This window comes from Elephas maximus, chromosome 18, assembly GCF_024166365.1.
Source record: "Elephas maximus indicus isolate mEleMax1 chromosome 18, mEleMax1 primary haplotype, whole genome shotgun sequence".
Taxonomy (NCBI): Eukaryota; Metazoa; Chordata; class Mammalia; order Proboscidea; family Elephantidae; genus Elephas; species Elephas maximus.
In genome coordinates this window covers 36,494,530-36,508,056 of record NC_064836.1, presented here as the reverse complement: position 1 = coordinate 36,508,056, position 13,527 = coordinate 36,494,530, and the positions used below count along the sequence as shown (strand labels likewise).

The following is a 13,527-nucleotide window of genomic DNA, read 5'->3' as shown; positions in this document are numbered from 1 at the left end:
CACCATCTTAGCCAACTAGGGCATCAAACTGCTTGGAACTGGTTCAGTTCCGTGACCGAGGAAGCAAAACCAGAACAGATCTGAGTTTTCAAAAAATTAGGTGAAATGGAACAATAACCAGAACTGGAAAAATTATGAGTTGAGCCCTGAAATGGGAGACTTGGAAGAGGAGTAGTGAGCCCTTTCAGGAGCCTGATGTATGAGACAAGATTATTGGCAGGACTGTGGAGAGTGACACACATTCAAAGTGGCATGGGTAGCCACCATCTTTGAGTGGGGCACCACTGTTTCCAATTCTGCTCAAAATCCAACAGGTAAGAGATCTAGTTGCCATGCAATGCATACAATGCCCTTGTTTTCTAAGAAGAAAGGTTAAGTTTCTAGCAGGGCTCCAACCCACAATTTCCCCATTCCAGTTATTTTTCCGGTTCACACAAATTATAAAAATTTGAGTCTTGGGGCGGAGCCAAGATGGTGGACTAGGCAAATGCTACCTCGGATCCCTCTTACAACAAAGACACGGAAAAACAAGTGAATCGATCACATACATAACAATCTACGAACCCTGAACAACAAACACAGATTTAGAGACAGAGAACGAACTAATACGGGGAAGCAGCGATTGTTTCCAGAGCCTGGAGCCAGCGTACCAGTCAGGTACCGCACAAGCATAGAGATCTGCTCCACCCCCCTGAACTAACCCCAGGAGGGAGACCAGCCAGTTCCGCGGGCAGCGGGACGAAGCCGGTAGGAGAAGTCCCCGGGAGGCAGTGACTGGTCTTGGAGCAGAAAGAGGAGCGTCCCAGCCGGGGAACCGTCTTGCCGCGATTTGGACTGGACGCAGGTACGGCATAAACACGGAGAGCTGCTCCACCCCCCTGAACTAACCCCGGGAAGGGGCCCAGCCGGGTCGAGCGGGCGGCGTGGGACGCAGCCGATAGGAGAAGTCCCCGGGAGGCAGCGACTGGTATTGGAGCAGGGAGAACAGCGTCCCAGCCAGGACACTCGGTCACGGCACAAGCATGGGGAGCTGCTCCACCCATCTGAACTAACCCCGGGAGGGGGCCTACCTGGTTCGCGGAGAAGGCACGGCCACGCGGCTGGAGGGACGAGAAGTCCCCGGGAGGCAGTGACTGATTTTGGAGTCGAGAGTGCACCGTCCCAGTAGGGGAGCCTTGACGCTGGGCGTGGGGCTGGAAGCGGAGGATCTGACTGTGACTCCAGTGGGCCAGACCCCCCAGGCAATCTCCACACAGCCAGCACACATAGGCGACGCCCTGCGGGAATCTCAGATATAATAGTCATTCCAAGCAAGACAAGCAACTCTGGCTATATTCTGAGGTGCTACTCTCCTATCTCTCTGTTCCCTCCCCCACCCTCCCCAGGCGGCTTCATCAACATCCGAATAGCCTGAGCCAGAGGGAGAACTCTGATAGGGGTCTGACTGCATCTTTTTTTTTTAGCGGATTTTCTGGAAAAACTAGTTTCCCAGTGATGGCTCGGAGACAACAATCCATATCAAACCACTTAAAGAAGCAGACCATGACAGCTTCTCCAACCCCCCAAACAAAAGAATCAAAATCTTTCCCAAATGAAGATACAATCCTGGAATTATCAGATACAGAATATAAAAAACTAATCTACAGAATGCTTAAAGGTATCACAAATGAAATTAGGATAACTGCAGAAAAAGCCAAGGAACACACTGATAAAACTGTTGAAGAACTCAAAAAGATTATTCAAGAACATAGTGGAAAAATTAATAAGTTGCAAGAATCCATAGAAAGACAACATGTAGAAATCCAAAAGATTAACAATAAAATTACAGAATTAGACAATGCAATAGGAAGTCAGAGGAGCAGACTCGAGCAATTAGAATGCAGACTGGGACATCTGGAGGACCAGGGAATCAACACCAACATAGCTGAAAAAAAAATCAAATAAAAGAATTAAAAAAATGAAGAAACCCTAAGAATTATGTGGGACTCTATCAAGAAGGATAACCTGCGGGTGATTGGAGTCCCAGAACAGGGAGGGGGGACAGAAAACACAGAGAAAATAGTTGAAGAACTCCTGACAGAAAACTTCCCTGACATCATGAAAGACGAAAGGATATCTATCCAAGATGCTCATCGAACCCCATTTAAGATTGATCCAAAAAGAAAAACACCAAGACATATTATCATCAAACTCACCAAAACCAAAGATAAACAGAAAATTTTAAAAGCAGCCAGGGAGAAAAGAAAGGTTTCCTTCAAGGGAGAATCAATAAGAATAAGTTCAGACTACTCAGCAGAAACCATGCAGGCAAGAAGGGAATGGGACGACATATACGGAACACTGAAGGAGAAAAACTGCCAGCCAAGGATCATATATCCAGCAAAACTCTCTCTGAAATATGAAGGCGAAATTAAGACATTTACAGACAAACACAAGTTTAGAGAATTTGCAAAAACCAAACCAAAGCTACAAGAAATACTAAAGGATATTGTTTGGTCAGAGAACCAATAATATCAGACATCAGCACAACACAAGGTCACAAAACAGAACGTCCTGATATCAACTCAAATAGGGAAATCACAAAAACAAACAAATTAAGATTAATTAAAAAAAAAAAAATACACATAACAGGGAATCATGGAAGTCAACAGGTAAAAGATCACAATAATCAAAAAGAGGGACTAAATACAGGAGGCATTGAACTGCCATATGGAGAGTGATACAGGGCGATACAGAACAATACAAGTTAGGTTTTTACTTAGAAAAATAGGGGTAAATAATAAGGTAACCACAAAAAGGTATAACAACTCTATAACTCAAGATAAAAGCCAAGAAAAACGTAATGACTCAACTGACATAAAGTCAAACACTATGAAAATGAGGATCTCACAATTTACTAAGAATAACGCCTCAGCACAAAAAAGTATGTGGAAAAATGAAATTGTCAACAACACACATAAAAAGGCATCAAAATGACAGCACTAAAAACTTATTTATCTGTAATTACCCTGAATGTAAATGGACTAAATGCACCAATAAAGAGACAGAGAGTCACAGACTGGATAAAGAAACACGATCCATCTATATGCTGCCTACAAGAGACACACCTTAGACTTAGAGACACAAACAAACTAAAACTCAAAGGATGGAAAAAAGTATATCAAGCAAACAATAAGCAAAAAAGAAGAGGAGTAGCAATATTAATTTCTGACAAAATAGACTTTAGACTTAAATCCACCACAAAGGATAAAGAAGGACACTATATAATGATAAAAGGGACAATTGATCAGGAAGACATAACCATATTAAATATTTATGCACCCAATGACAGGGCTGCAAGATACATAAATCAAATTTTAACAGAACTGAAAAGTGAGATAGATACCTCCACAATTATAGTAGGAGACTTCAACACACCACTTTCGGAGAAGGACAGGACATCCAGTAAGAAACTCAATAGAGACACGGAAGACCTAATTACAACAATCAACCAACTTGACCTCATTGACTTATACAGAACTCTCCACCCAACTGCTGCAAAATATACTTTTTTTTCTAGCGCACATGGAACATTCTCTAGAATAGACCACATATTAGGTCATAAAACAAACCTTTGCAGAGTCCAAAACATCGAAATATTACAAAGCATCTTCTCAGGCCACAAGGCAATAAAACTAGAGATCAATAACAGAAAAACTAGGGAAAAGAAATCAAATACTTGGAAAATGAACAATACCCTCCTGAAAAAAGACTGGGTTATACAAGACATTAAGGAGGGAATAAGGAAATTCTTAGAAAGCAACGAGAATGAAAATACTTCCTATCAAAACCTCTGGGACACAGCAAAAGTAGTGCTCAGAGGCCAATTTATATCGATAAATGCACACATACAAAAAGAAGAAAGAGCCAAAATCAGAGAACTGTCCCTACAACTTGAACAAATAGAAAGTGAGCAACAAAAGAATCCATCAGGCACCAGAAGAAAACAAATAATAAAAATTAGAGCTGAACTAATTGAATTAGAGAACAGAAAAACAATTGAAAGAATTAACAAAGCCAAAAGCTGGTTCTTTGAAAAAATTAACAAAATTGATAAACCATTGGCTAGACTGACTAAAGAAAAACAGGAAAGGAAACAAATAACCCGAATAAGAAATGAGAAGGACCACATCACAACAGAACCAAATGAAATTAAAAGAATCATTTCAGATTATTATGAAAAATTGTACTCTAACAAATTTGAAAACCTAGAAGAAATGGATGAATTCCTGGAAAAACACTACCTACCTAAACTAACACATTCAGAAGTAGAACAACTAAATAGACCCATAACAAAAAAAGAGATTGAAACGGTAATCAAAAAACTCCCAACAAAAAAAAGCCCTGGCCCAGACGGCTTCACTGCAGAGTTCTACCAAACTTTCAGAGAAGAGTTAACACCACTACTTCTGAAGGTATTACAAAGCATAGAAAATGACAGAATACTACCCAACTCATTCTATGAAGCCACCATCTCCCTGATACCAAAACCAGGTAAAGACATTACAAAAAAAGAAAATTATAGACCTATATCCCTCATGAACATTGATGCAAAAATCCTCAAGAAAATTCTAGCCAATAGAATCCAACAACACATCAAAAAAATAATTCACCCTGATTAAGTGGGATTTATACCAGGTATGCAAGGCTGGTTTAATATCAGAAAAACCATTAATGTAATCCACCACATAAATAAAACAAAAGACAAAAACCACATGATCTTATCAATTGATGCAGAAAAGGCATTTGACAGAGTCCAACACCCATTTATGATAAAAACTCTTACCAAAATAGGAATTGAAGGAAAATTCCTCAACATAATAAAGGGCATCTATGCAAAGCCAACAGCCAATATCACTCTAAATGGAGAGAACCTGAAAGCATTTCCCTTGAGAACGGGAACCAGACAAGGATGCCCTTTATCACCGCTCTTATTCAACATCGTGCTAGAAGTCCTAGCCAGGGCAATTAGGCTAGACAAAGAAATGAAAGGTATCCGGATTGGCAAGGAAGAAGTAAAGTTATCACTATTTGCAGATGACATGATTATATACACAGAAAACCCTAAGGAATCCTCCAGAAAACTACTGAAACTAATAGAAGAGTTTGGCAGAGTCTCAGGTTATAAAATAAACATACAAAAATCACTTGGATTCCTCTACATCAACAAAAAGAACACCGAAGAGGAAATAACCAAATCAATACCATTCACAGTAGCCGCCAAGAAGATAAGATGCTTAGGAATAAATCTTACCAAGGATGTAAAAGACCTACACAAAGAAAACTACAAAGCTCTACTACAAGAAATTCAAAAGGACATACTTAAGTGGAAAAACATACCTTCCTCATGGATAGGAAGACTTAACATAGTAAAAATGTCTATTCTACCAAAAGCCATCTACACATTTAACGCACTTCCGATCCAAATTCCAATGTCATATTTTAAGGGGATAGAGAAACAAATCACCAATTTCATATGGAAGGGAAAGAAGCCCCGGATAAGCAAAGCACTACTGAAAAAGAAGAAGAAAGTGGGAGGCCTCACTTTACCTGACTTCAGAACCTATTACACAGCCACAGTAGACAAAACAGCCTGGTACTGGTACAACAACAGACACATAGACCAGTGGAACAGAATTGAGAACCCAGACATAGATCCATCCACGTATGAGCAGCTGATATTTGACAAAGGACCAGTGTCAATTAATTGGGGAAAAGATAGCCTTTTTAACAAATGGTGCTGGCATAACTGGATATCCATTTGCAAAAAAATGAAACAGGACCCATACCTTACACCATGCACAAAAACTAATTCCAAGTGGATCAAAGACCTAAACATAAAGACTAAAACGATACAGATCATGGAAGAAAAAATTGGGACAACCCTAGGAGCCCTAATACAAGGTATAAACAGAATACAAAATATTACCAAAAATGATGAAGAGAAACCCGATAACTGGGAGCTCCTAAAAATCAAACACCTATGCTCATCTAAAGACTTCTCCAAAAGAGTAAAAAGACCACCTACAGATTGGGAAAGAATTTTCACCTATGACATCTCTGACCAGCGCCTGATCTCTAAAATCTATATGATTCTGTCAAAACTCAACCACAAAAAGACAAACAACCCATTCAAGAAGTGGGCAAAGGATATGAACACACATTTCACTAAAGAAGATATTCAGGCAGCCAACAGATACATGAGAAAATGCTCTCGATCATTAGCCATTAGAGAAATGCAAATTAAAACTACGATGAGATTCCATCTCACACCAGCAAGGCTGGCATTAATCCAAAAAACACAAAATAATAAATGTTGGAGAGGCTGCGGAGAGATTGGAACTCTCATACACTGCTGGTGGGAATGTAAAATGGTACAACCACTTTGGAAATCTATCTGGCGTTATCTTAAACAGCTAGAAATAGAACTACCATACAACCCAGAAATCCCACTCCTGGGAATATACCCTAGAGATACAAGAGCCTTCATACAAACAGATATATGCACACCCATGTTTATTGCAGCTCTGTTTACAATAGCAAAAAGTTGGAAGCAACCAAGGTGTCCATCAATAGATGAATGGTTAAATAAATTGTGGTATATTCACACAATGGAATACTACGCATGGATAAAGAACAGTGACGAATCTCTGAAACATTTCGTAACATGGAGGAACCTGGAAGGCATTACGCTGAGTGAAATTAGTCAGAGGCAAAAGGACAAATATTGTATAAGACCACTATTATAAGATCTTGAGAAATAGTAAACCTGAGAAGAACACATACTTTTGTGGTTACGAGGGGGGGAGAGAGGGAGGGTGGGAGAGGGTTTTTTTTATTGATTAATCAGTAGATAAGAACTGCTTTAGGTGAAGGGAAAGACAACACTCAATACATGGAAGGTCAGCTCGATTGGACTGGACCAAAAGCAAAGAAGTTTCCGGGATAAAATGAATGCTTCAAAGGTCAGCGGAGCAAGCGCGGGGGTCTGGGGAACATGGTTTGCGGGGACTTCTAAGTCAATTGGCAAAATAATTCTATTATGAAAACATTCTGCATCCCACTTTGAAATGTGGCGTCTGGGGTCTTAAATGCTAACAAGCGGCCATCTAAGACGCATCAATTGGTCTCAACCCACCTGGAGCAAAGGAAAATGAAGAACACCAAGGCCACACGACAACTAAGAGCCCAAGAGACAGAAAGGGCCACATGAACCAGAGACCGACATCATCCTGAGACCAGAAGAACTAGTTGGTGCCCGGCCACAATCGATGACTGCCCTGACAGGGAGCACAGCAGAGGACCCCTGAGGGAGCAGGAGATCAGTGGGATACAGACCCCAAATTCTCATAAAAAGACCAAACTTAATGGTCTGACTGAGACTAGAGGAATCCTGGCGGCCATGGTCCCCAGACCTTCTGTTGGCACAGGACAAGAACCATCCCCGAAGACAACTCATCAGACATGAAAGGGACTGGTCAGCGGGTGGGAGAGAGACACTGATGAAGAGTGAGCTAATTATATCAGGTGGACACTTGAGATTGTGTTGGCAACTCTTGTCTGGAGGGGGGATGGGAGGATAGAGAGAGAGGGAAGCTGGCAAAATTGTCAAGAAAGGAGAGACTGAAAGGGCTGACTCAATATGGGGAGAGCAAGTGGGAGTAGGGAGTGAGATGTATGTAAACTTATATGTGACAGACTGATTGGATTTGTAAATGTTCACTTGAAGCTTAATAAAAGTTATTTAAAAAAAAAAAAATTTGAGTCTCTTCCAGTTTCGCTTCCTTGGTCGTGACTGAACCAGGAAGAACTGCAGCCAACCCTCCTCAGCCTAACGGAATGCAATTGCACAAGTAAGCCCACGAGAGACCAATAGAAGTGTCCAAACAGCCCCCAAAATCAAAAGAAATAATAAAGAGCTATTTTAAGCCTCTAAATTTTGGAGGTGGTTGGTTATATAGCGATGATAACTGAGGCACTATTCAATTGCAATTATACTTCAATTAAAATATCCCATTTTGAGACTTGCTTTTTTGGTAACAGAATCACATTGCTGACTCTTATTTAATTTGTGATTCAATTAAACTCACCATTTGTTCTGATAGCTGGACTGATTCATTTAAGAAAATTATTGAAACATATACAGCAAAATCAGGTTTTATTGGCTGAGGCAATTTTAAGTAATGGAAGGAAACTTTGATTTCATTTAAAAAAGTATTAGGAACTTGACATAATCAGAACTTCGGAAATAAGGGTCTTCCCCTAGCCAAGAATTAAAGTGTAGCCTATGAGAATAGTGAAGACATTGGGCTTGATCTCCCAGTAGTCAGTCTTCTACGTGGTTTCCTCCTTTCTTTGTTTCCTCTCACTCACAAGCCCCCTTGGTTGCCCAAATACACCTCCCCAGATGCCCAAGTTTCCGTTTTGAATTCCCACCTAGATCTACCCTTTATGACCATAATCTAGAACTAGGCTTTCTCTTGTAAACTGACCCAACAAATGCCAGCAAATTTCCATTAGTCCTTAAACTAGCCCAAGTCAGATTTGGCCTGCACCACATGCACAGAAGGATCAGCTGTGACTGCTAATTGACCTCAGCCGGGGACACAACAACCAGGGGAAGGAATCAGAAAAAAAATCATCACCCAGACCCTATTCCAAAGCAAGAGGTCTAACAAGAACCACGTCACCTGCTGTTTTCTGGCCACCTTCTTGAATTTTCCCTCCCCAGCATCCCTGTGAGGCCACCAACTTGCTGCCGAAATCACATAAAAACCCTGCTTCCCCATTGCTCAGGGAGCTGGATCTGAGGAACTTCCTCCCTGCTCCTTGCTCTGCACATTGCAATAAAGTTACTTCCTCTTTCTCAAAGACTGATGTCCAGATAATTGATAAGTCTGAGCAAGCTGGACAAGAACCCACCTTTCTAGGTTTGGTAACACCCTCTTCTCCTTCAAAGTCTGCTAGCCTCTGGCCTCCTTATCTCAGGGACAAACTTTTTTATGTGTGCACAGGAAAGTAGCATCATGGAGCTCCCAGCAGGGGACAGAGCACCTCGTAACCAGCAAGACAAGCTTTTCCACACCCCGCCCTCTCCCTGCTGCTCTATCTACTTGCTTCCTGGCTGACTTCAGTGGCTTGGTCAGCCAGGAAGTGCAGCATCTGTGATGCTTGGATTCATCCCACCCACATCAGAGATCGGCAGACAGGGAGTACTCAAAAGCAGCTTCAGGAAGTTTCCAGCAGAAGACAGAGCACCCAGTACCCAGCGATATATGCTTTCCTAACCCCATCTTTCTTCCCCCCTCCCCACCTCAGCCTCCTCTGCCTCTCACTGGCCATAGCCTCTTAGCCAGGAGGCAACTGCTTCTACCCCAGGCTACTTGGATTCTCCTGCCCACACTGGCCGGCTACCTGAGTGCCATTTGTCTATTGCTGATGTTCCTTTTCTCTGTTTCTTTTGGTTTCTTCCGTGCATCCCACCACCTCCCCTGCCTTTCTATGAAACACCTGGATCCGTGTGCCATATTTGCTTCTTTCTGAAAGGGTGTGAGGCACTGCTTGACTGGGGAACCACTCCCCCAGCCCAAGACACCATGTTGGTGGGATCCCTGGGACTTTTTGTTTCTTTGTTTTGTTTTGTTTTTCTCTGCTTTATACTGCTCTATCTTATTTGTTTGTTTCTTTTCTTTTTCTTTTTGTGGCTTGGGATCCCCTTCTAGCCAGGCTGCACTGCATGGTTTAGGAGCCACTTCCCCAGTCAATGGGATTCCTGGGGGCATTTCTTTTCTCTCTCTGTCTCTCTTTTTCCGTTTCTCTCTTTCTCCATTTCTCAGTTCTTGTCTCTCTACACTTACCTTCTTTTCCTGCCTCCTGAATACCTGGTGTTGTGTGACATCTATATCCTCTTTAACCATGCTATACTGTGCAGCCTGGGAGCCACTCCCTGGTCTTTGCAGCCACAATGGTGGGACTCTTGGAGGGTTTTCTTTTCTTTTTTTCAAATTTTTATGTTACTTTTTTCTTTTTCCCTTTTTCTTTCTTTCCTTTTTGTTCTCTCCTTTCCAGTGGCAAGCTCCCTTATCTCTCCATTCCAATGGCAAGCTCCCTTAGCACTCTTTTTTTCTTTTTGCTTTTGGCTCCTGTTTCTCCCTCCACTTTCCCCTCTTTCCCACACCCATATTAGCTCCACAAATCACAACCTCCCCCTTCCTTCCTACCTACCTGCACCATGCACTAAACATCACACCCCCAAGCAGCACAGGCATGGACTGCTGGAACCTGACCATCACTAATTCCTGGCCCACCATGTTGGCCCTGGTATGTGCCAAAAACAACCCATTCCAGCCCCTCCCCTTCAGCTGGACCTGACATGCTGCACTATAGCTGAGTGACTGGACCAGTCTATTGGACAAGGAAGTGAAAATATCGTGACCACAGACAAGGAAACAACAAAGAATGCACAGCTCGCCTGCTCAGACATAACCAAATAAAACAAAAAATCAGGATGAAACAAGCAGATCTACAACAAATAAATGGAGAAAATAACTACTGAATATCCCAAAGATGGTAGAAAATATCAAAACATATTTAAAAAAAAAAAAAAAAAGAACAGGACAGGATGGTTCCAGTAGGCGTCCAAAATAAAATACCAGATGACTTTCCGGTAGAAGGAAAGGCACTAGAACTACCGGACAGGGAATTCAAATCTCTAATATTCAGAGCTATCCAAGAGTTGAAGCAAAGAGCAGACAAAAATGAGGAAAAAATAGGCAAATTTGTGGAAAACACAGACAAAAAAAGGAAGAATTTAGGAAAATAATACAGGAACAAAATGTCAAAATAAATTCACAACTAGAAATCATACAAAAACAACAATTAGAAATCCAGAAGATAAACACAAGATTTCAGAAATGGATGGTGTCAAAGAAGGGCTGAGGAGCAGGTTTGAAATGATAGAAGACAGGATCAGCAAAATTGAGGACAAACACTTGGCTATAATTCTGAGGAAAAGTCAGAAAAAAGAATGAAGAAAAAAGAAGAAACCCTGAGAATTACATAAGATACAATCAAAAGCAGAAGTTTGTGAGTGATCAGAGTTCCGGAATGGGGGAGAAAACGGAAAACACAGAGAGGATCATTGGAGAATTACTGACAGAAAACTTCCCTAGTATCATGAATGATGAAAAGCTGACCATCCAAGAAGCTCAATGAATCCCATATAGGGTAGACCTCAAAAGAAAATCACCAAGACATATCATAGTCACACTCACTAAAACCAAAGATGAAGAAAAAATCCTGAAAGCAGCTCTAGAAAAACAAAAAGTCACATTCAGAGGAGAAACAATAAGACTAAACTCTGATTATTCCGCAGAAACCATGCTGGTAAGAAGGCAATGGGATGACATATACAAAACCTTTAAAGAAAAAAACTTCTAACCAAGAATAATATATCCTGAAAAACTCTCATCCAAATATGATGGTGAAATTAGGACACTTCCAGATGAACAGAAATTAAGGGAATATATAAAAAACAAACCAAACTTACAAGAATTATTAAGAGTCCTTTGATCTAAGGACAAACAACATCAGACCACAACTGGAATCTAGGACACAAGAGTGTACCAGCCAGATACCAACCTAGGAAATTAGCTCTCAGTGAATATCCAAAACCAAAAGAATTACAACAGGGAACCAGACAGGTTAATCTATGAATGACAACAATGTCAGAAAAATAAAAGAGGGAATAAATGGTGTAGATACAGAACTTTCTAATAGAGAGGAATTCAAGGTGATGCCGAGTAATAATATACAGGTTCAAACCTAGGAAGATAAGGCTAAATTCCAAGGTAACCACAAAGGAAATTAACACCTACTCATCAAAATAAAGAAGGAAAAGGTAAAGTCTCAATAAAAACAAAATCTACAAAAACAAAAGAAATCCACAACCAAAAGGAATTCAGCACAGCAGAGTAAGAGGAACAAAAGAAATGAAAAAGAAATCCACAAACAAAAGGAATTCAGCACAGGAAAGAGGATCAAAGAAAATGTAAGCATCACACACACACCAAAAAAAAAAAAAAAAAACTGCAAAATGACAGCAATAAACTCACACCTATCAATAGTTACACTGAATGTAATGGCCTAAATTCACCCAAAAGGTGACAGAATAAATAAAAATAAAAACAGGATCCATCAATATGCTGTCTACAAGAGACACACCTTAGAAATAAAAACTTAAATTTATTAAAAATCAAACAGTTGAAAAAAATATATCAAGCAAACAGCTACCAAAAAAGAGCAGGAGCGGCAACACTAACCTCAGATAAAATAGATTTTAAAACAAAATCCACCATAAAAGACAAAGAAGGGCACTATATAATAATTAAAGGCATGATCCATCATGAAGACTTAATCATAATAAATATCTACACACCCAATGACAGGGCTCCAAAATACATAAAACAAAATCTAACAGCACTGAAGGGAGAAATTGACAGTTCCACATTTACAATAGTAGGAGACTTCAACACACCACTTTCAGTAAAGGACAGAACATCTAGAAAGAAACTCAACAAAGATACAGAAGAGCTAAAGGGCACAATCAGCCAGCTCAACCTCATAGACATACATAGAACACTCCACTCAACAGATGCAAAGTACACATTCTTTTCCAGTGCACATGGAACGTTCTCCAGAATAGACCAGATCTTAGGCCACAGAGCAACCCTCAACAAAATCCAAAACACTGAAATAATACAAAGTATCTTCTCTGACCACAATGCCATCAAAGTAGAAATTAACAACAGGAAGAGCAAGGGAAAAAAAAATCAATTACATGGAAATTGAATAATACCCTGCTTAAAAATTTTTTAAAACCACTGGGTAATAGAAGAAATCAGAGATGGAATTAAAAAATTCCTAGGATCGAAAGAGAATGAAAACACATCATACCAAAACCTTTGGGACACAGCAAAGGCAGTTCTCAAAGGTCGATTTATAGCAATAGATGCACACATCAAAAAAGAAAGAACAGAATCAAAACTTTAGCTACACAACTCAAACAAATAGAAAGAGAACAGCAAAAGAAGTTCTCAGACACCAGAATAAAGGAAATAATAAAGATCAGAGCAGAAATAAATGAAATAGAGAATAGAAAAACAACAGAAAGAATAAACAAAACCAAAAGTTGGTTCTTTGAAAGGATCAACAAAATTGACAAACCACCAGCCAAATTGACAGAAGAAAAACAGGACAGTATGCAAACAACCCAAATAAGAAATAAAATGGGGGATATTATAACAGACCCAGCTGAAACAAAAAGGATCATAACAGAGTATTATGAAAAAACTATACTCCAACAAATGTGAAAACCTAGAGGAAATGGACAAATTTCTAGAAACACACTACCTACCCAAACTAACACAAAATGATATTGAAAATCTGAACATAACCATAACAAGAGAAGAGATTGAAAAGGTAAAAAAA

At 40.2% G+C, this 13,527-nt stretch overlaps 1 long non-coding RNA gene across 2 annotated transcripts in view; it reads right to left on the bottom strand.

Annotated features, from left to right (window-relative positions):
- LOC126061777 (uncharacterized) overlaps nucleotides 1–13,527 on the bottom strand; it is a 49,199-nt gene that overhangs the window by 7,305 nt on the left and 28,367 nt on the right. For both annotated transcript variants that reach the window (XR_007513878.1, XR_007513879.1), the window contains exon 3: nucleotides 1,071–1,277. This is a non-coding gene — a long non-coding RNA (uncharacterized LOC126061777). The remainder of the gene's footprint in view (nucleotides 1–1,070; nucleotides 1,278–13,527) is intronic.